The following is a 23,638-nucleotide window of genomic DNA, read 5'->3' as shown; positions in this document are numbered from 1 at the left end:
AGAGGGCAATTAAACTATTCAGTTAAACTTTGGGATACCATTTGCAGACCCAAAAGAATTTATTTAAAAGCTCTTGGCTTCTTCTGTGGTAGACATTCATTTACAATTTAAATTTAAATCTCAGAAAAAAATAAAACCAGTCCTGTTATCCATCTAAATGCTTTCTGATCTTAAAATTCAAGACACATAATAGAGAAACAGTGATTTCAGTTTAACCATGCAAATATTTCTCCACTAAAATGAAAATGAATCTCAAAGAATAATAAATTATGGTATCTCCATGGAACTGAATATGTGCTACCATTAAAAATAAAATTATTAACACTGCAGTAACCATGGAAAATATTTGTTAAGATTGTAGCAACTTGTAGATACTTGCTGCCAAAATGTATTACCTAATTTAATCCTCCCAAATTATATTAAGCAGCTATTATCCCTAGTATACAAATGAAAAAATTTCATAAAAATTATAATAATCTGCCCAAGTTCAGAGTAGCTGGCAAGTGATGAGATCAGGACTCAAATCTAGGCATTGTTAATTCACTACAATATATTTTTACTTTAAAAGTTATCTGAAGTGCCTAAACACGCCTTATCCATTATAAATGCCAACTTCTTCCTCAAGGCTATCGTTATTTCTCTCTGCATTAATTTATAGATTTTACTGTTTTAATTCTATCATGAAGCGATTAATACTGCTATTTAATAACATGTGCCAATTTATTAATTTATTGTCACATGACTAACAAACTTATTTCATTGAGGGCATGAATTCGTATTTGTCTTATACTCTCAGACTTCTACTCTAGTTGTAGAATGAATGCCTCAAAGACTGGGAAATGTAAGACACCATTCTCTTTATCAAAGTGAAGCTCAAATTCTGCAACAAACAAAAAACCAGACTAAAAGGGATTTTTTTATGTTTATTTTTGAGAGAGAGAGAGAGAGAGAGAGAATACACGCGTGCAAGCACAGGCGAGAGCGGGGGGAGGGGCAGAGACAGAGACAAGAATCAGAAGCAGGCTCTGAGCCATCAGCACAGAGCCTGACACAGTGCCTGAACTTGTGAACCATAAAACCATGACCTAAGTGGAAGCTGGACGCTTAACTGACTGAATCACCAAGGTGCTCCTAAAAAGGTTTATTAATAATTCAACTAGAACTGAAAAATCATGTGTTTGAGTTCAGAATAAACACGCAGTGGCAGAAAAAATTATCTTGGAAACTAAGAGTAAGAGATGGCAACAGAAAACTAAAAATAGGAGAGGAGGGGTGCTTGGCTGGCTCAGTCGGTGGAGCGTGCAACTATCTCTTGATCTCAGGGTTGTTAGTTCAAGCCCCACATTGGGTATAGAGATTACTTAAAGTAATAATCTTAAAAAAATAAAAATGAGAGGAGCTTCATCTGTTCTAAAAGGAAAAACTCCAGTAGACAAGATAACATTCTCCTATGCCTGTGATTCATGAGGGAAAAAATTAATCTGACAAAAGTAACCAAGCACTTTGGTATCAGGCACTATACAACTTTGCAAAAAGAAAATGGACGAATGTCCAGGTGTTGGGTGAGATTAGGGTAGAGCAGCACTATTCCATAGGAATGGAATGCAAGCCACATACCAAATTTAAAATTTTTTAGTTGCATTAATGAAAAGAAACAGATGAAATTATTAATAATATATTAATAATATTTTTAATCCAATTATCCAAAATACTGTCATTTCAATAAGTAACCAATATAAAAATATGAATGGGACATTTTACATTCTTTTTCATACTAAGTCTTCAAAATGTGGTATATATTTTATTTTACACTTACACATTTCAACTTAGACTAGCCATATTTCAAGTGCTCAAAAGCCAAAGGTGACTACTGGACAACTTAAGGGATAGAATCTGTAAGGAAAGGAACAAAAAGGTGAACAAGCATAATTAATTTCTGGATAAGAAAATATTTAACTTCCCAAAAGTCATCCCTTCCCTCAAGTCAATAAAATACCTCTAATGCTTATTACTTTTCAGGGAAAGAAAATTTTTAAGTCCCACAGATAACATATAGCCTTTTCATTAAAGTCTATCTTATCATTCTTGATAAATTTTATATTTTTAAAGTATACAATTTGTAATTGTTCTGCAATTAGCAACTGTTAACATTTCATAGATAAATGTGTTTACACTCAACCAAATAGGATTACAAAATTACAAAAAGATTAGCTATTTAACTGTTAAAAAAAAAAGAAAGAAAACCAAAATAACCCATGGAAATCCTAGTTAACCTCAGCAAAAAGAAGGCTAGCTTCATAGGATTTGAAGCCATGAGAATATTTAAATACATATTCACTTAAAAAAAACAACAACCCCAAAAAAACTTCTTGGGGCACCTGGGTGGTTCAGTAGGTTAAGCTTCTGGCTCTTGATTTTGGCTGAGTTCATGACCTCACAGTTCATGAGATCAAGACCTGCAGTCGGCTCTACACTGATGTCCACAATCTGCTTGGGATACTCTCTCCTCTCTCACATACAAGTGTGTGCGTGTACACACTCTCCCCCCCCCACCATGTCAAAATAAATAAATAAACAAACATGTTAAAAAAAATAAGGGGGCCTGGATGGCTCAGTAAGCGTCCAACTCTTGAGATTAGCTCGGGTCATGAAAGGAGATTGGCCCCACATCTACACTGTCAGCACAGAGCCTGCTTGGGATTCTCTCTTCTTCCCTCCCTCCCTCCCTCTCCCTCTCTGTTCCTCTGTCCCTCTCCCCTGCTTGCACTCAAAAAAAAATTTTTTTTGACAAGATGATTCTAAAATTTATTCAGTAACCTAAAGGGCCAAAATAGCCAAAAACCTCTCGAAAAAGAACAAGGATTTGCTCTACTCAATAAAGACTTATTATAAAGCTAATTTTATTTAAGACAGTATGGTATTTATGCAGGAAGAGATAAATCTAATAAAAAACAGGCTAAGACGTCAAAAACAGAAAAACAATTACAAAAACACCAGATTTAAGACAAGTAGCCAAGTAGCATATCAGAGCACAGGGAAAGAACTGTCTTAAATGAAGCCAGGACAAATGGAAGGGAAATAAAATAGACTCCTACTTCACTCCTTAAGCAAAAATCAAGTCAAGACAAACCAAACATCTGTGAAAGGAAGAACTATAAATCTTTAGAATCAGAGAAGGGATTCTGTCTTTCTTTAACAAGACAGAAAGCACTAACCATAAGAGAAAAATAATTTGGCTACAGTAAAATCCAGAACTTTTATTTATCAAAAGACACCAAAGACAATGATAAAAACAAGCCACAAAAAAGGAGATATTTTTAACATATAACCAAAGGACTCAAATCCTAGATAAGTAACTTCTACAAATTAAAAAGAAAGATAATCGTGAGCCTTCAAATAACATTGCCTATAATAGTCCCAAATAGGCCTGAAAGTGGTAATTAGCTCAATCTTCAGTTCCTCTCTCATCGCCAGAGGTCAAGGGGTAAAGCTGAAAGTTCAAGTCCTCTAAATATGCCTCAGCCTTTCTGGTGACCAGCCCCATCCTGAAACTAGGAATCCCAGACACTATTTACCTCATTGGCATACAAAAGAAACTCAGAAGATTCCAAGGCCTTTAGGAGTTACATGACAGGAACCAGGCACAAAGACGAAGAAATACTTTTTGTTACATCACAGTTCATTTAATGGAATTCTATACACTAATGCTAATGAAAAAACTAGAGCTATAAGAAAAAATGAATAAAACTTAGAAACATGATAAGCAAAGAGAGAAGCAAAAATATATACAATGATTCCATTTATATAAAATTCAAAAACATGAGAAACTATATTGTTTAAGAATGCTTACATAATGGTAAAACTGAGAAGAAAAGGAAAAGATCCTCAAAAGTTAGGAGAGTGGTACTCATAGATGAAGGGATGACCACAGGTAAGTACACTGGGGACTTCTGGAACATAAGCAGTGTTCTAGTTCATAACCTACTAACTAGTTACACAAGTGTTCATTTTACAATTATCTGTTAAATAACCGTATAATGCTTTATGCACTTTTCTGTGGGTTACTTCACAATAAAAAAGAATCTGCTCCCCATGTGTTTTAAATTTAAATATTTTAAATATTTTCATATCTATTATACATAGTACGTGAAAATCAACTGCAATAGCATGTGGGGTTTTTTTCAAACTCACATGTGGCAAACTGTATGAACACAAAAGCTCAATTTTTTAGCAATGTCATAAAAAATACAATTAAGAACAATACTTTTCATCTCATCTATAGGCTAAATTAAGGACACTGCCCTTACTCATTAAAGGACATGAGAAAAGGGTAAGACAGCAAAAGAAAAAACAAATTATGGTTTCTCAAATTTTCACCATCTGTGAATCACTTAATGGAATCACACATAACATATGTAAAAATTCATTGCATTTAAAAATAAAGATATTCCTATCAGCAAGAGATAACTGCACACTCACCATTGAGTGAATTTATTTATATTTATATAAATATCCAGCGAATTTATTTATTTGAACTGAATTAGAAAATTCTAATTCAATTAGAGCTTGTCAGGAAGGCAGCAATGCTTGGCGGTAACTATCAGATAGTTATGGATACGTGCATAAAATGCTATGGTTTACTGAAATAGCTCCCCAGTCTGTTTCTGCCACCCTTCCACCCTTCACCTTCAGACTACTCTCAACACAGCAGCCAGAGAAAAACTAAAAAACTTAGATCATCTTACCTCTCCACTCAGAACTTTCAACAACTCCTATCTCACTCAGAAAACTGGTGAAATCTTTACAACAGTCCACCAGGCACTCTAATATCTGGTCCCCTATTACTTTTCCCCTATAACCCTCTTGTCTGTGACTGTCCAAGTGGCCTCTTTGTTGTTCCTCAAATACATTTTACCCAGAGTCTTTGCTCTTGGGTTTCCTCTGGACTGCTCTTCCTGGAGAGCTGAATGGCACACCTCTCACTTTCAAGTCTTCATTAAGAAGGTGACGTTTGAGTAAAGTCCTTCCTGTTAATGTAGTGAAAACTGCAACTTTCTCTAACTCCATTGCCTATGCACTTTACTTTCTCCTTAGCATTTAAGTACCATCCAATGTACTACAGATTTACTTGTGTATTTCATGGTCTGCCTTTCCCCTCTAGACTATACATTTCATGAAGCTGGGATTTACCTCTTAGGCTCACTCCTATACCCCGAGCACCCAGAACAATCCTAGAACAAGCAAGCTTTCATTCAAATGTTTGTTAAACAAATAAATGAAATCCAATCTAATATAGACCAGATTAGGAAGCAGTTCTTCATTGTAGAGTGACTTTGGTACTCTGTAAGATACTTAAAAGCACATACAAATATCCTACTCCAAATGAGTATTTGAACCTAAGAGATACCAGATTTGTAATCCATTCTTGTTGCACTCATTTTCATTCAAAGTATTTGGAAGTCATCTTCCATGTGTCAAATTGTAAACCATTAATTTCTGTCATTGAGGGAATAAAACTATGTGTTACTCTCAGAACTGTTCCTCAGAACTATATGATCCTTTTTAGTGAGACCAAAACACATTACTATTTTGAAGTACTTGTGGAAAATACAGTTCATGCCTGCTTGTTGATGAGAAATACAGGCCTTGGGCTCAACAGAACAATTTCCCTGGAGATGAATCTTGAGGCATTACCTATATAAAACTGAAGATCTGAAGTCATGAAAGTAGAGATTGCCCTGAGAGAATGTGTAGTGTGAAAGAAAGAAGGACAAGGAGGAAATCACAAGGGCTTCTAATACCTAAGCAGGAAACAAAAGGTCAGAGGAAAATAACAGGTGTGAAGACTAGTTATCAGAGAAATAAAGGAATTCTGTGTCCTAAGATGTGGTCAGTAACATCAAAAACTCCACAGAGAGGTGACACAAGATAAGGGCTGAAAAGAAAAACACTAAATCTAAAAGCTCGTTTGTGATTATTTTAATAGTTTTATTGAGAAAATTAACTTATAAAACTCACCCATTTAAAGCATATAAGTCGATTTTTATATAATTAGAATTATGCAACCATCACCACTACCAAATTGCAGAACATTTTCATCACCCCCAAAGAAATCCTTTATCCATTAGCAGTCACTCCTCATTTCCCCCTCCCGATTAGTAATTTTTCAAAGAGAATACTTCAGAGAAGTTGGAAAACTGAAAAAGTAAAGACTTACAAGTATCAAAGGTATATTAATCTTTCAATTCTTTGACAGTAAAGGGAACTAGGAGAAACAGAAGGTGGTGTCAGAAATGGTTGTTTAAAATGATTAAGGCCTTCAACATATGGTAGGTTAAAGACAAAAATTCAGGGGACAAAGAGTAAAAGGCACAGAAGACAGGAGATACTCCATATCTAAGCTAGTGTGTATAGTTGAATATGAATCAGAAGCACAGATTAAGGGTCTGACTTCAAAAGGAAGAGACAGGAGCACCTGGGTGGCTCAGTCAGTTAAGCGTCCAACTTCAGCTCAGGTCATGATCTCACAGTTCATGGGTTTGAGCCCCGCATCAGGCTCTGTGCTGACAGCTTAGAAGACAGAGGTGATAAAGGTAAGGAACTAGGTCAATAACTAAAAATGGAGGACTGGGGGGAGCCAGTGGTAGAAAGCAGATTTTTATTATCTAAACTTGGTAGAGTTTTAAATATTTCATCACTTGTACACTTTACTATTTTAAAACAAAGGTAATAAATATGTAACAAAGGGATTTTCCTGTTTTTAGGATATAAAATGACAAGAGGCTGTCTCACTCCAACAATGAAAAGCAAGGTAAATAAGCTAAAAAAACAAAAAACAAAAAAACCAAAAACTTTTAAGAGACATCAGAGGGCAGAAGACATACATAAAAATTCCAATGAATTAAATTCCAGAAAATAATAAACCTCTCATAGAAGAGGCCAGTCTACTGCTACTCGAGTCCCTGGTACAGAAGAGTAGGAAGAATGCACAGTAGACAGGGTTGAGAAACACATTAGACTTTTGACAAACACTTTCAACACCGATGTGTAGGCTACCATGATTAGAATTCTGAGGCGTGGCAGAGGTAAGGCTGAATGGTCTAAAGCTCTGAATTCAGAATTACAAGGAGTCCCAGGCATGGAACAAGTCTGTACCCAGCTATCAACTCTTTCCCTCAGGTCTTCACTAAATGCATAGGTAGCATACTGAAAGCTGGGGACAGGGCAGAAGAGCTAAAAGATTCCCTTGAAGTATGTGTGCCTCCCTGAAGTATAAGGCAGCCACCCTCCAAAGCAGGGCTGGGCACGTGAACAGGGAGAAATCCTGAGGCACACCAAGTTTTCTGCTACCAATGGCTGGGGATGGGGCAGAAGAGCTGAGAAAAAGCCCTCCAAAGCATTCCAGGCCTTTACGTTAAGACAGGTGCCCTCCAGAGAGGTTGGAGTAAGGGCAGCAAGGCAGAGAGATCTCCTGAGACACTGAAAGCCAGAACAAAGTAGAGAACAAAGAAACTTCCTAACAACCTAAAAAGCTAGCAGCTAGGCTGAAAAAATCTTTGGAATCAATCCTTCTTAAGAGAAAGTCATCACTGCTCCCCCCAAAGTACTTCAACCCAATAGTGAACTGAATCAAATTAAAGTTGCAATAAAGCACAGATCCATCTTAATTATAAATTAGACTTTCTCAATTTAGTGGCCTGAACAGAATAAGGGGCATTTAAGTTGTCTAATATATAATCAAAGATTAGGAGACAAAGAAGAAAATGTGATCCATTGTCAGGGAAACAGTCAAAATAAGCAGACACAGAGATGGCCCAAATGTTCGAATTATCAAACAGGAACTACAATAATTAGGATGAGGGGCGCCTGGGTGGTTTAGTCAGTTAAATGCCCAACTCTTGATCTTGGCTCAGGTCATGATCTCATGGTTTGTGAGTCTGAGCCCCACACTGGGCTCTGTGCTGACAGTGAAGAGCCTGCTTGGGATTCTCTCTCCCCCTTCTCTCTATGCCCCTTCCCAGCTTGTTCTCTCTCTCTCAAAATAAACTTTAAAAAAAATTAAAATAATTAGGATGCAAACACTAAATGATCTAGCAGAAAAAGCAAAGGAGATGCATGGGGGGGGCAGTTTCAACAGGATGATACAAATTCAAAAAGAATCAAATACTAGAAAAATATGTCAGAAATGAAGAACTATAATTAGATGGACTGAACAGCATTAAAAAAGATGGGTAAACTTAAAGACAAATCAATAGAAAACATCCAAAAAGAGAAAAAAATAAGGGGAGAGAGGTAAAACACCATGCCTGTGGAACAATTTCAAATGGTCTAACATTTATGGGACTTGGAGTCCCAACAGAGGGTAGAAGAGAATGAAACAGAAGAAATATTGAAGAGAAAATGACCAAGAACTTTCTGTAAGTAAAGAAAGACATCAACCAAGCAAATCTAAGAAGTTTATTGAAGCCCAAACAGTATAAAAATATACTAGACAGATAGGTGCCTGGGTGGCTCAGTAGGTTAAGCGTCTGACTCTTGATCTTCTCTCAGATCATGATCTCACAGTTCATTAGTGACTGTGTACAGCCTGCTTGGGATTCTCTCTCTCCCTCTCCTCCTCCCCGGGGCCTGTACACACTCTCAAAATAAATAAACTTTTTTTTTTTTTTCATTTAAATTCAAGTTAATTAATATGCAGTGTAGTCTTGGCTTCAGAGGTAGAACCCAGTGATTCATCACTTACATATGACACCCAGTGCTCATCCCAAAAAGCGCCCTCTTTAATGTCCATCACCCATTTAACCAACCTCCCACCCACCTCCCCTCCAGCAACCCTCAGTTTGTTCTATGTAAGAGTCTTTTTTATTGTTGTTTGTTTTGAGAAAGAGAGGGCACAAGTGAGCAAGGGGCAGAGAGAGAGAGAGAGAGAGAGAGAGAGAGAGAGAGAGAGAATCCCACGAGGGGCAGCGAGAAAGAGAAGTGGGGCTCAAACTCATGAACCATGAGATAATGACCTGAGCCAAAGTCAGACGTTTAATCAACTCAGCCAACCAGGTGTCCCCTCCCTACCTCAAAAATGAGTCTCTTATGTTTTGCCTCCCTCACAATTTTTATCTTATTTTTCCTTCCCTTCCCCTATGTTCATCTGCTGTGTTTCTCAAGTTCCACTAGTGAAATCTTTCTCTGGCTTAAAATAAATAAACCTCAAAAAATATATATATACGAGAGAATGAACCTAATGGGATCACAGAATAATGTAGGTTAAACTACTACCTGGAAAGAAGTGGCTTCAGTTCCTACTAATATTCATAGAGTTAGAGTCAAATAAATCTAAAATATAGAGTCTATTCCTGAAGGAACCAGGGACATTTCTATAATGACTTGTAGAATTTAAAACATTTCTCCAAATTTACATATGTTAAGTATATACCTATATTTCTTATTTAGGGTATGACACAAATTTTCTTTTTAAACCTAATTTTACTCTGTGATTCTTTTTTTTTTAATTCTTTTTAATNGAGAGAGAGAGAGAGAGAGAGAGAGAGAGAGAGAGAGAATCCCACGAGGGGCAGCGAGAAAGAGAAGTGGGGCTCAAACTCATGAACCATGAGATAATGACCTGAGCCAAAGTCAGACGTTTAATCAACTCAGCCAACCAGGTGTCCCCTCCCTACCTCAAAAATGAGTCTCTTATGTTTTGCCTCCCTCACAATTTTTATCTTATTTTTCCTTCCCTTCCCCTATGTTCATCTGCTGTGTTTCTCAAGTTCCACTAGTGAAATCTTTCTCTGGCTTAAAATAAATAAACCTCAAAAAATATATATATACGAGAGAATGAACCTAATGGGATCACAGAATAATGTAGGTTAAACTACTACCTGGAAAGAAGTGGCTTCAGTTCCTACTAATATTCATAGAGTTAGAGTCAAATAAATCTAAAATATAGAGTCTATTCCTGAAGGAACCAGGGACATTTCTATAATGACTTGTAGAATTTAAAACATTTCTCCAAATTTACATATGTTAAGTATATACCTATATTTCTTATTTAGGGTATGACACAAATTTTCTTTTTAAACCTAATTTTACTCTGTGATTCTTTTTTTTTTAATTCTTTTTAATGTTTATTTTTGAGAGAGAGAGAGAGAGAGAGAGAGAGAGAAAGGGAGGGGGAGAGAGACAGAGACAGAGACACAGAGAATCCGAAGCAGGCTCCAGGCTCTGAGCTGTCAGCATAGAGCCCGACACGGGGCTCAAACTTACAAACCATGAGATCACAACCTGAACCGAAGTTGGTCGCTGAACCAGCTAAGCCACCCAGGCGCCCTTACTCTGTGATTCTTGGTGAAACTTTCATCTTTCCTTTTTTTTTTTTGGTTGAAATCTTTTTTGATAAAAATTTTTTGATAAAAATAAGCTAAATCATCAACCTCAATTAGCAAAATCAAGAAACATTCTCTCGAAAAAATCCTAAAATCTACATCTATTAATATGAACTTTCTATAATTAAACTTAATATACTTCCAAGGAGGAAAACCACTAGTATACTCAATTATTATGTGTGATAAAATGCCAAAGGTGTGTAAGAGACATTCATGTGAGCTGATTTACAATGTTCAAAGATTTCTATTTGCTTTGCTGAAAAAAGACCGAAGGAAAACCAAAAAGAAAACCAAGAGACCAATTAATATGTAACTAAAACAATCCAGAAAAGAACTAGTAAGAACTTGAACTAGTTCAACAGTTCTTGTTGAACTGCATAGCTGGCAACAATGGAAATATTAAGAATGGTTTCATTTAAACAAGCAAACAAAAATGTTAAGTTTAGATGGTAAATGAAATGGGGAAAAAACACGGTAACACGACAGAGAATGATTTAATTGGTGGGAAGGGATATTATTTTTTAATAACATAGTCAGAGAAAAGATGAAATTGGCCTAGTAACCTAGACATAAGAGGGGAGTCATGGGAAAACAAAGACAGACCTTTCTGAGCTTCCCAAGTTTAAAGATGGATGAGCCTAGCCAGCTCCCACACTCTTTAATCTCCATACCACACTTTATAATTACACTTTGCCCAAGTACTACAAGCAGTTAATAAAGGGTTTGATTCTCTCATTTTGACAAAAAGCACTACACTGTAGTCTAACAAGCACTAGCTGTCATTATACCACCCTGACCTCTTAGGAGCAACATTCTACACATAAAAGATTCACAACAGGGCATTCATCAAGAACAACTTTCTATATGTGCATATATAGATATAGATATATTGGGAGGGGGACATGGAAGAGGGAATACAGTTACAGCAAGAGTTTCCTGTTGAAAGACATTTTACTGACAAAGCAGTTTTCAATCTAACTCAAAATCCCAACAGTAGTACTGCTTTGTGAAGATAATTACTGAACTTTGGACTACTTTACTGTCCATTCATTTAACATGAATCATTAAATATACTCTGACACTACCCCAATCCCAACAGGACAAATAACAGTAAGCTTTTGTGCTAAATGTTATGGTATATGCCTCCATTTCCAACACAGCTTAAGACAGGAAAACATAAAACTGAGTTATAACTGAGAACCCCCAAACGGAATTACAATGAAAAACTGACATGATAAAAAACTGACATGAATATTTCTTGAATTTTCCCCCAAAACTCCATAATTACTACGGCTAACAAAATCTTGTCTTCACATGACACCAACTGCATTAAATTGGTAGTTTCATACAATAGTGATAAAGAGGAGAAATGTAGTAGCAAGACTTAATTATCAGGCTTCTTATTAACTGTGTAATCTTAAACTAGTTAATCTCCCTTTGTCTTAATTTTCTCATTTGTAAAAAATAGATCATATCTCAGTGTTGTCAGGGTTAAATAAAATAATACACATAATGCCTGGTTTATAACAGGCATTTAATGATACATATATGTATTATACAAGTCCAATTATTGGAACAACCATCACTATATTCATACCACTAAAAAAGGCAGCTTATCACATGAAAAGATGTTCAATAGCATTATTCATTAAAGAAATGTAAATCAAAACCATAATGAGATACCACTGCATACCTACTAGAATGGCTAAAATTTAAATGGAAAATAACATGTGGGGTTGATAAGGATGTGAAGAAATTGGAACCCTCATCCTTTGTTGATGCGAATGTAAAATGGTGCAGCCAACTTTGGAAAATATTTTGGTGTTGTCTCAATAAATTAAACATAGAAATTCCATATGACTCAGCAATTCCACTCCTAGATAGATACACCCAAAAGAATTAAAAACAGGATAACTGTACACTGACCCTCACAGCAATATTTACAATAGCTAAGAGGTAGCAACAACCTAACTGTCCATCAAAATATGGATATACAAAATGTGGTGTTTTATTGAATCTCAAAAGCATTATGTCTAGTGAAAGAAGCCAGACTCAAAAGGCTATACATCCTGGGATGCCTGGCTGGCTCAGTCAGAAGAACCTACAACTCTTGATCTAGGGGTCATGAGTCTGCGCCCCATATAGGGTATAGAATTACTAAAAATAAATAAACTTAAAAAAAAAAACAACTTTGGGGTTAAAGGAGAAATGACTTCCTTTGAGTTGCAGATGACCATTTGTTAAAAAAAAAAAAGGCTGAATATACTGTATTTATAGGACATTCTGGGAAGGCAAAACTATAGGAATAGAAAAAAAAATCAGTTGTCTGGAGGGTAAGTGAAAGGTATCATTGATTACAAAGGGGAATAAAAATACTTTTTGGAGTGGAGTGTGGTGGTGGCAGTTACACACTGTCACTACCTCATAACTTCTAGAGCTGAAACCTAAAACAGATGAAGTAAATTATACCTCAATAAATCTGATGTTTTTAAAAAACCTGTAGTTACAGTGTCATGTCATACATTTCATTTTTCTTTTTTTTTTTATGTTTAATTTTGAGAGAGAAAGAGATAGAGCATGAGCAGGGGAGGGAGACATAGACTCTGAAGCAGGCTCCAGGCTCCACAGAGGAGCTCATACTCACAAACTGTGACATCATGACCTAGAGGAAGTCAGATGCTTAACCGACTGAGCCATTCAGCTGCCCATGTCATACATTTCAATATAGGCAGAATTCCAGTCCAATAAATGTCATTATGACATCTAGTCAAATAAAACCAGGCTACATTCCCTGGAGCCAAAGACCACCTTTTCTCAACTCAACACTGTAGTCTAAATATATACATACACACTAAACTAAAAACAAAAACAACAACAACAAAATAAGGTCAGAACAGTTATAAATTATGCCATGAACACATATAAAGAGACTTACTAAAATCAACTTGATTATGGATACTCACAACACTATTTTTTTTTTTTTTTGGTATAATTAGGTCTCCTTCAGAGTTTATCTTGGGGATAAAATACAAGCTTCGCATAATTCCCTAAACTGCAACTAAACATCTGAAAAAACATTTTCCTGTTCCCTAATTAGGTATTTTTTTCCAAGTGTGTGTATCTCTCCCATCAACATCCATTCTTTTCTCCAAAAGGCAATGTACCTGCATGGATTTCCCTTTATTGTCTCCTCTCAATTTCCCTACCCTTTTATCTTGAAAGAGGCTTTTGTCTTTGCTTTTCTCTCTCATTCCACCACAGAACTTTATTTTTAAGTAGGCTCCACACCCAACATGGGTCTCAAACTCACAACCCCAAGATCAGGAGTCTTGTGCTTGATCACCCCCACAGCAGAACTTTAATACTTAATGTCTTCCTGCCTCCACTGATGTTTTGTTTTTTTTTTTTTTTTTAACTTTTTTAATGTTTTATTTCTGAGAAAGACAGCTTGAGCAGGGGAGGGTCAGAAAGAGAGACAGACAAAGAATCTGAAGCAGGCTCCAGGCTCTGAGCTAGCTGTCAGGACAGAGCCGATGTGGGACTTGAACCCACGAACCATGAGATCATGACCTGAACCAAAGTCCGACGATTAACCGACAGAGCCACCCAGGTGCCCCTCCACTGATGTTTTCCAAAGATAAACTGCCAATTTCTGGTTTTATAGGTAGGAAACTACTTTTTTAAAAATAGCCTGTTTCAATCAGGATTTCCCATTATTGCAAATTCCTTAATTTTTTTTTGTATTTTATTTTTGAGAAAGACACACACACACTGTGAAAGAGACAGACAAGGCAGACAAAGGGCGAGCAGGGGAGGGGCAGAGAGAGAAGGTGACACAGGATCCAAAGCAGATGCAGGCTCGAACTCAAGAACTACAAGATCTATGAGATCGTGCCCTGAGCCAAAGTTGGCACTCAACCGACTGAGCCACCCAGGCGCCCTAAATTATTACAAAATTTTTAACCAATTTTCTTAACACTGCCTATTCTATTCCTTTCTCACAGTCAAATTCCTCACCAAATCCCTACTCATTTCACAACAGGAACTAGCATTACTCTGCTACTGATTTAGAGTCACCAGCTTCTCTTTCAGTCCTCTTAACCATGTCTTCCACACTACTCAAGCCACAAGTTCAAAGCTTGTGCTAACATTTTCTGAATCACCCAAATAATATAAAGGTTCTGACTATTGGCCTCCAAGTTCTTTATTGAAGATGTTTACTTATTCTCATCTCTTATTTCATCCCTGTCCTGTTTTTATCTTTTCAAATAGAACTTGCAAGTACTTCCTTAAACTTATATTTTATTTTCTCCTAAGTTTTTCCCCAAGTTCTTCCCTGTGCATTGAAATAACTCTGTCTCTGACACTTCATCACCTTCCTCCTACAGTAACAGTTTAAGTAAGATCTAAATTCTTTACTCAAGGGGCACATGGCTGGTTCAGTCCTTACAGCATGCAACTCTTGATCTCCCCACACTGGGTATAGAGATTACTTAGGAGGAAAAAAAAAAAAAGATAAATACTTGCTACTAAACCTTCAAATATATTAAAATCAAGAGTGTTTACAAATCCCATACAGAGCCAGCCAGTGTGGGATTTGACCCCAACATATTAGGGTTCAAAACCCAGCTCTACCATTCACAAACTGTAATTATAATCCAGCTGTTTAGTCTTCCTGATTCCAAAATTCTTCATGTGTAAAGTGAGGATAATAAACTTATCTTTTAAAAAAATCCATCTCAGGGATGACTGGGTGGCGCACTTGGTTAAGTATCCGACTCTGGCTCAGGTCATTATCTCACGGTTTGTGAGTTCAAGCCCCACATGGGGCTTGCTGCTGTCAGCACAGAACCCACTTAGGATCCTTTGTCCCCTGCTCTCTGCCCCTCCCAGCTCACTTACTTTCTCTTGCGCGCAAGTGTGCGCATGCGCTCTCTCTCGCTCTCTCAAAAATAAACAAACATTAAAAAAAGAAATTCCATTTGCTTTTGTACCTAAACAGCTAAATTAAAAATTTTAAGAAACCCAAAAAGTAGTTTAAAATTATATAAATTTGCTTTTTAACTGCCTAAAATGTCAATGTGTACTCTCCCTTTGTGTTCTGAATCTATCAGTTATAAATAACAAATTGCAGAGAAAAGGATGGATATAACATATACACAAGTGCACAAAATAAAAATATCAAAAATGTGACTCCCCCAGAGAACAGAGTAAATAGTTTCTTCTAGTCCCAACCTTAACCATATGAACCTGAAAAATATCCTATAGCAATATTATTCCAAAGTGTGATTATAATTCCCATCAAAAGATTCATATATGAACACCATCAAAATGATGAGAAATTATAAATTTCTGATAATTCATTTCTCATAGAAGTTGGTTTTCCTTTTCAAGCAGGAATCCAAGACAGAACAGAATTTTCAAACTATGTATCTGCATTGTTCAGTCTGGAAGCTACTAACTACAAGCAGCTATTGAGTGCTTGAAATGTGGTTTGTCCAAAGTGAGATGTGGTTTCATTTTTTTTTTTTTAAGAGAGAGAAAAGACAAGCTGGGGAGAGGGGCAGAGGGAGAGAGAGAGAGAGAGCCCCTGACATGGGGCTTGATCCCATAACCCTGGGATTATGACCTGAACTGAAATCAAGAGTTGGACACTCAACCAACCAAGCAATCCAGGTGTCCCAAAATGAGATGTGTTCTAAGTGTAAGATGCATAACAAATTTCAAAGACTTACCAAAAAAAAAAAAAAAAGAAGTAAAATATCTTATGTATGTGGCTCTCATTTAGTATTTCTACTGGAGAGTATTAATTTAGATATAAACTCTTAAATAAAAAAATAGATACCAAAAAAAAATTTTTTTTTTAATTTATTTCGAGAGAGAGAGAGAGAGAGACAGCATGAGCAGGGGAGGGTCAGAGAGAGAGGGAGTCACAGACTGAAACAGGCTCCAGGTTCTGAGCTGGCAGTCAGCACAGAGCGCAACGCGGGGCTCAAACCCACGAATCAGGAGATCATGACCTAAGTGAAAGTTGGACGCTCAACCGACTAAGCCACCCAGGCGCCCCCCCCCCAAATTTTTTTTTAATGGATAACAGAATAAGCAGCTTAATATCTCACTGCTTGGTAGTATCACAGCAAGGTCTAGAACCTGATCACCTTTATCCTACCCTCATTAATAGGAGAAATTCATCCTTTAAGACTCAATTTGAGTATCCTCTTCCTCACATGCACTCCTTCCCCCTCTCCAGACCATGTGACCATATTCTTTTAAAAAAAATTTTTTTTAACGTTTTATTTATTTCTGAGACAGAGAGAGAAAGAGAGACAGCGTGAGCAGGGGAGGGTCAGACAGGGAGGGAGATACAGAATCTGAAGCAGGTTCCAGGCTCTGAGCTAGCTGTCAGCACAGAGCCCTATGTGGGGCTCGAACCCACAAACCCCACAAACCACGAGATCATGAACTGAGCCAAAGTCGAAGGCTCAACCGACTGAGCCACCCAGGTGCCCGACCATATTCTTTTTAGTACTTTGGATCTACTAATGCCCCTATAACCATATGGTTATTATCTCTTGTGTCTCATTTTTTTCTATCCCTCCAACCACTGCAGTGCCAGGCATCCTTGCAGGCCCTATGAAAACAAAGTCTTTCAGAGAGTTAATTTTTAGCCCTACTCAAATACAACAAATCAAATCACGTACTATGTAAATGAACAGTACTAAAACATTCACCTTTATCATTTACCTGTCTTAATTTCTTCTTGGAATATGGAAAATATAATAAAATAGCTCATTTATGTTATCAAAATGAGTAACAAGTTACAAAGCATTTAAATAAGCGCTTTGCCCTGCTGCTCTGAAAAGTTTGGTCTGATGCTCTGATAAGATCTCTGAGCTCTTGGGAAATTCAACACTCTTGTTAGGTAGAAGTTCAGTTACTGAATGTGCTTACAAGTGCAAAATGTGCCAGATAAAAGAAAGATTCCTGGACATGGAACTCATGTACAATCTTCAGCCAAAAATTTTAGGGGTGCCTGGGTGGCCCAGTTGGTTAAGTCCAACTTCAGCTCAGGTCATGACCTCACGTTTCGTGGGTTCGAGCTCCACCTCAAGCTGTGTGCTGAGAGCTCAGTGCCTAGAGGCGGCCTTGGGTTCTGTGTTTCCCTCTCTCTCTCTGCCCCTCCCCCACTCTCACTGTGTGTGTGTGTGTGTGTGTGTGTGTGTGTGTGCGCGCGTCTCAAAAATAAATATTAAAAAAAATTTTAGAACCATTCATGGCAGGAGGCAGAAGCAAAGAATCAGATGCTTAATGGGCTCTACGCTGTCAGCACAGAGCCCGCTTCAGATCCTGTCTCCCTCTCTGCCCCTCACCCACTTGCGCATGCAGCTCTCTCTCAAAAATAAAGAGACATTAAAAAAAATTTTTTAAAAAGTCAGATGCCTAATATACAGCTAATTGCCTAAAGTTATAGTCTCTAATTCCTAAATGCAAACATGCCAACTTTTATGTTCCATTTAACAGAAAAAGTTGTGAAACGTATGGATGAAAACAGTAAAATACAGCTCTTGCCAAGAAAAACTGCAAGCAACATGCAAACAAAACAGATTTTCATAATATGCTTGGTATCTATATAAAGTCACTTTTGAATTAAGTTTGAGTTAAATAATAAAATCTCTCTATTCTCAGTCATAATGCTTTTCAGTACTCAAAACCAGTCTTAATATTAAACAAGCAATTATCTTCAACTGTATAGACCTCAACTGGAGCACTTCAGTCTAATAAGAGCACTAACACCAAGTATAGCAGAATATGCTAAAAGAAGTCTACTGTGGAGACTTAATCACAAGCCAAGGAGGCAAAGGTACAAAGTCTCTCCTAGAATTGGTGTTCCTAGACCTCCAAACTGGCTTTCCCCTTATACTAGGTCTTCACCACTCTTCTAATAGCTTTTTTTCTACATCTCTTCTAATCTCTGGCTTTGATATTCCAACACAGTAAACATTTTTCCCAACAGAGCTTCTGATACCCACCTGAAAAGATTTTAGAGTACCCCTTTAATAGTTAATCCCGTTCAGAGACGAAAACCTCCTTCCTGTCAATTCAACACCCATCGTTCAAAATAAAAATATAATCACAACCTCAACTTCTATCAGGCTGATGAACAGAAGGGAAAGAACTACCACAAGCTCGCTTTCATGTTATCCCCAGCCTTTCCTCCTCACTTAATTTTCTTCCTCATTTCCGTCCTCAATCCCTGCTCCCCCAGAAAAACTTTCCACAGCTGGAGAATCTCTTTTTTAAAGCCAAACCATTTAGTGAGGAAAATAAGTATGTGCTTTTCTCCCCCCCCCCAACAATGTATTGTTCCTCCGTCACTCAGGAAGAGTTAAGCAAATATTTTTTAATCTGACCGCACTCCCAGAAAGATGATGCGCTAAATACATACTGAAATAATACTGTTTTCCCGAAGCAAGTGAATTCGCGGGAAAAAGGGAACTGGGGAGAGGAAATAAAATCATTACCCCATAAACCGGAGATGGGACAAGGAGGTGAAGGTGCGGGGGTGGGAGGGGGGTGGTGGAGGAGAGAGACACAGAACTGAGAAGTGCAACACACTTCGCGGGAATCTAACAATTCAACAAGAAAACAGGACCGGCCACTTCGGCTCCTGCCGTGTCGCGGAGGACAAGAGGGTGGTCTCCCCTCCCCCTTGGGAGAAAACTAACTTCCAGGCGCACTACCTCCCAGCCCCCGCCAAGAGGGGCCTAATGGGGGCGCGGGCCCCTCCGCACCTTCGGCGGGACAGTCAGCAACGGCCTAGGTGGAAGCAAGGCCCGGGGGAGGTGAGTCTGTCTAGGGCAACGCCAAGAGTACCAGATGGAGGGTCAAAGGCGGGCACCCGGGGACGGGGGGCCGCGGCAAGAGACCCTCCCTTCCTGGGCTCCCCGGAGCCTCTTGCTGCCCTTGGATAGCAGGGTCCCAGGTACCGGCCCCCACCACACCTACCGCTCCTTACCTCACGCCGCCCTAGCCTCTGACTCCACCACAACCCGAGCCGCCGGAGCAGCCACGGTCCGAGCCATTTCCCTCCCAGCCGCCTCAGCCGCCGCCAAGAGCCTCGGCTGACTCCGCGGCCAGCCAAGCACAGCACGTCACTTCCGATCAGGGAAGCACCGCCTTCCGCGCCCAGGCTTCTGGTGGATTGGCTGGTGCCGACGGCCTACCTGAGGTTATGGGCGGGGCTTGGGCGCGTCCCGCGAGGCTAGAGCTCTGGGTGTCGCGGCCAGGCTGCGGCTTTCCCGGGGAAATGCCAAGCGGTGCTCTGGGTATCTCTCCTTGCAGCACCAGACTGAGGACCGGGGTGCCTCCGGGAACACCAGCCGGCCGCCTCTACGGCCGGGTACCCGCCAACCACCAAAGTACTCTATTTCCTTGCCCTCTCCAAGGACTCTGCAGTCTCCTCGAACCTGGCTGTGGATCCTAGATTCGTGGTTTTGGCCCCAGGCCGCCGTGAGATTAGTTTGTGACTGGAAGACTGAAAGGAACAGGCAAGATATAAAGTCATGCACTCCAAGCAGTATTTACCGACTCCTCACGATGGATCAGGTGCTGTGGGGCGTGTAATTTAGTAGTCCATCACGTGGATTGTGTAAAGCTCTTTCACATCAGTGTCTCATTTAATCCTCAGCAGCCAGGTAAGGAAGATAGCCCAATGATGACTCACAGCCAGACGGCTCTTCACTACATTACAAAATATCTTTACATGCAATCTCCATAATAATATCTGCCTCGTGAGAATTGAATGAGATTATGCTTGTAAAGTTGAGCCCTCAAATGTCCGATTTAAAAATTATATAACCACGTCCAGCAGATAAGAAAATTGTCCACATTTACGTCTGGTGAAGCTAGGAGCAGGATTCAAACTCAGTTCTGACTGCAGTCTGTAGCATTTTACAACAGATTGTCCCTTAAACGGTAAGAGAAAGGGGTTTGCTCCTTCCAAAGACTTAAAATCTAATGTTGTTGATAGACTGATTTGGGCTGCAATTTTCAGCTTAAAAAAAAAGTTGTTTTTTTACTATGAGAAGCCTGGAAGTAGAAACTTACCTCCAACAAATGAGAAAGAAAACTTTTCTCACTCTTTCTTTTCTTTTTTTTTTTTTTTTTGGTAGGGTGGATGTGAAGTGGATGAAGCCCTGCAATCACTGTAATAAACATGCCTACACCTCCCAAGAAATGCGGAAACTGGATAGAGTTGCTATTCTATGGAGAAGTCTAGAAACAACTGTATTCCTTGTGGCTGTGGCTACTAACTCCTAGCTTTCCATCCCTTCCTCCCCTCTCCACCCCAACTTCCAGGCAGACTTTACACACCCTAGAAGAATGTCCCTTAGGAATCTGTTTAGTTCCACAGCATTGTTCTGCTTTATCTTCTCATCAAAGGAGGAATTTCTAGAATTGGCAGCTCTTTCACAAGATTAAAAGGGGAGGGGAAAACGATTTATCTCAGCTGGTTTCCTAGCTTCTGCTCCAGAACTAAGTGTGCCTTCAGAAAGAAGGAAGAGGCCTTGAGAGAACACTGTGTCTAGAGGGAATATTAACCATCTGACTTTTTAAAACCTTTCTTATATTTTTCTTATGAGAAATATTTTCCGAGTCCCAGCAGCAGAGGGCCTTTGCTTGGGTGAATTTCTTGTGCAATTCCAACTTCATCATGTTGTTATGCCTCTTAAATAGCCAATACTTAATAGGCTCTGATTGACCAGCAGGGTCCCAATAGGAAGAGAAAGAAAGAAAAGGAGTTGGATAGTGATTGCTCCAAACAACTAGCATTCACAAATTGCCAGGTGTCAAGAATCTCAACTAGTTACCTTCCCTTAGCAGCTTATCTCTCTGGCAAAGGGTGTGTGAAGATGCATATGTCAGCAAAAGAAATACAAATTTCTAGGACAAACTGGTGCTACTGTCATTTGAAGAACCAGATAGAACATAGCTGGCAGCCATTTGTCTCTTCTTTCTCCTACTAGCTTCAATATTAAGATTTGAAGGTAGAGAAAAGAATTGAGGAGGAGGCATCATATTTTTAAGTATTCCAATCTTAACCTCCCACAGAGAACTTAACAGCACCACAAATATTCCCAAACTTCTTTGAGTACCAAATGAGAAATGGGCAACCTTGTTTTACCACAAGGAAAAAAAAAAAAAAAGGCTGATTTGTATTGATCATTTGCTAAGGCCAGGCCCTCTTCAGTGCTTGACAAGTCATTGAATTCCTCTAACAACCTTGTAAAAAAGTGCCATTATACTGTCCTCATTTTGTAGCTGAGAAATGTGAAGAACAGAGAGAATAAGTAATTTGCCCATAGTCACACAGCTACTGAATAGTACAGTTGGGATCAAAACCTGGGTCTAACTGCAAGGCCCATGCTCTTTTACCTTCACACTGCCCCCCAAAAGGCCACAGAGACTTTAACAGCAATAAAATAGCTACTAACGGCCATTTATCAGTAAACCTATTCTTCACTTTCCTTTCCCAATGCTGTATTCCTACCCCAGTAGAACTCTGCTGAGTCCTATACCACACAACATAAAACCTGTGGTCTCTACTTCTCAGAGATCAGTACCTAAAGCAGGTAACACTGTCATAGAGAAACGACATTATGAACATTAAATGTGTAGATAATAAAAGGATGTGAAGTTTGTAGAAGGAATAGGGAATGTTGCCTTGTAATTCATTCTGAAAAAAAAAAGTATTGAACCCCTGTTTGCAAGATGTCAGACACTATCCTCTGCTAGGGATACGGTAGTGAACAAGACAAGGTGTCCCTGCCCTCATAGAGCTTAGTCCATATCCAACAGAGGAGACAAACGTTAAACACCTAATTAAACAATTGTTTATCTAAACTGTGATAAGTGGTGTGAAGGAAAACTACATGTGCTTTGATTTAGAATAGAAGGCAGGGGCACCTCAGTCAGTTGAGTGTCCAACTCCTGATTTTGGCTCAGATCATGATCCCAGGGTCACGGGATCAAGCCTCGTGTCAGGCTCTGAGCTGAGCATGGAGTCTGCTTAAGATTCTCTTCCCCTCTGCCCGTTCCCATGCATATGGGCTCTCTCTCTCTCAAATTAGAAAATATATATAAGATGGAATGGAAAGCAGAAAGCTTTCTCAGAGGAACATTAAGTTGAGATCTAAAGGATGAGTAGAAACTGAGTGAGGATGAAGGAGAAGGCATCCCAGGCAGAGGGACAGTGTGTGCAAAGACAGTGAGGGAGGAAGGAGCATGGTTCAACTGAGGAACCGAGATGCCAGTGTTGCTGTTGTACTGGGAACAAGGGGGAAGTGGCTTTAGAATTGGTGGTGAGGCAAGCAGATCATGCCAGGCCTGAGAGACTATATTAAGAATTTAGGTCTTTATCCAAAGAATGAGGAGAAGGATTTAAGCTCTCAAATGATCCAAGTTGCATTTTTTAAAAATGTCTTAAGGCTGGACAGAAAATGTAACAGAGGCTACAGAGGATTTAGGCAGCCCAGTTTAGAGATTATTACAACAATATAGGGAAGTGACGATGGTGGCTTGAACTTTGCGTAAGGCACAGTAAATATAAAGCTGATTCAGGGCTTCTGTCCTTGGAGATAGATAGTCAAGTAGGGGTGAGAGATTTAGAAACAAGTATGATGTAGTGGGCATTACTAGAGAGAAGTCCAAGTAACTTTGGAAGCTTAGAAGTTCAGGGGAAAGAAGAGGGGAGGATAAAAGGTAATTAGTTATCTATTGCTACATATCAAATTACCCCCAAAACTCAGTAGCCCAAAGCAACAAAAATTAACTGTCTCACAGTTTCTTTGGTTGCAGACAAGCTATCTGCTGCCAGTCTCATCTAAAGGCTTGATTGAAGAGAGATCCACTTTCATTTTCACTCACATGGTTGTTATAGGGCCTTGATATCTTGAAACATGGGCCTCTCCACAGGGCTGCCTCACAACATGGCAGCCGGCTTCCTCCTACATGAATGACCAAGAAAGAGCAAGAGAGAACAAGAGTGTGTGAGAGAAATCACCCAGGAACAGAAGCCATGGGCTTTGTTACCTAATCTCAGAAGAGAGGTCCCATCACTTCTGCCATTCTCTATTCATTAGAAGTGAGTCAATAAGGAGCTCCTGGGTGGCTCAGTCGGTTAAGCATCTGACTCTTAGTTTCAGCTCAGGTCATGATCTCACAGTTCATGAGTTTGAGCCCTGCATTGGGCTCCT

The 23,638-nt window shown here is 39.0% G+C and overlaps 1 protein-coding gene across 2 annotated transcripts in view; it reads right to left on the bottom strand.

Annotated features, from left to right (window-relative positions):
• PIK3C2A (phosphatidylinositol-4-phosphate 3-kinase catalytic subunit type 2 alpha) overlaps nucleotides 1-19,486 on the bottom strand; it is a 111,570-nt gene extending 92,084 nt beyond the window's left edge. For both annotated transcript variants that reach the window (XM_077761132.1, XM_077761133.1), the window contains exon 1: nucleotides 19,399-19,486. The gene's annotated coding sequence lies outside the window, so the exon portion shown is untranslated. The remainder of the gene's footprint in view (nucleotides 1-19,398) is intronic.
• Between the last annotated feature and the right edge of the window lie 4,152 nt (nucleotides 19,487-23,638).

The sequence above is a fragment of the Crocuta crocuta genome, unplaced genomic scaffold, assembly GCF_008692635.1.
Source record: "Crocuta crocuta isolate KB4526 unplaced genomic scaffold, BGI_CrCroc_1.0 scaffold233, whole genome shotgun sequence".
NCBI classification, from domain to species: domain Eukaryota; kingdom Metazoa; phylum Chordata; class Mammalia; order Carnivora; family Hyaenidae; genus Crocuta; species Crocuta crocuta.
Note: the sequence above shows the minus strand (reverse complement) of the source record. Positions and strands in the feature narration are given on the sequence as shown.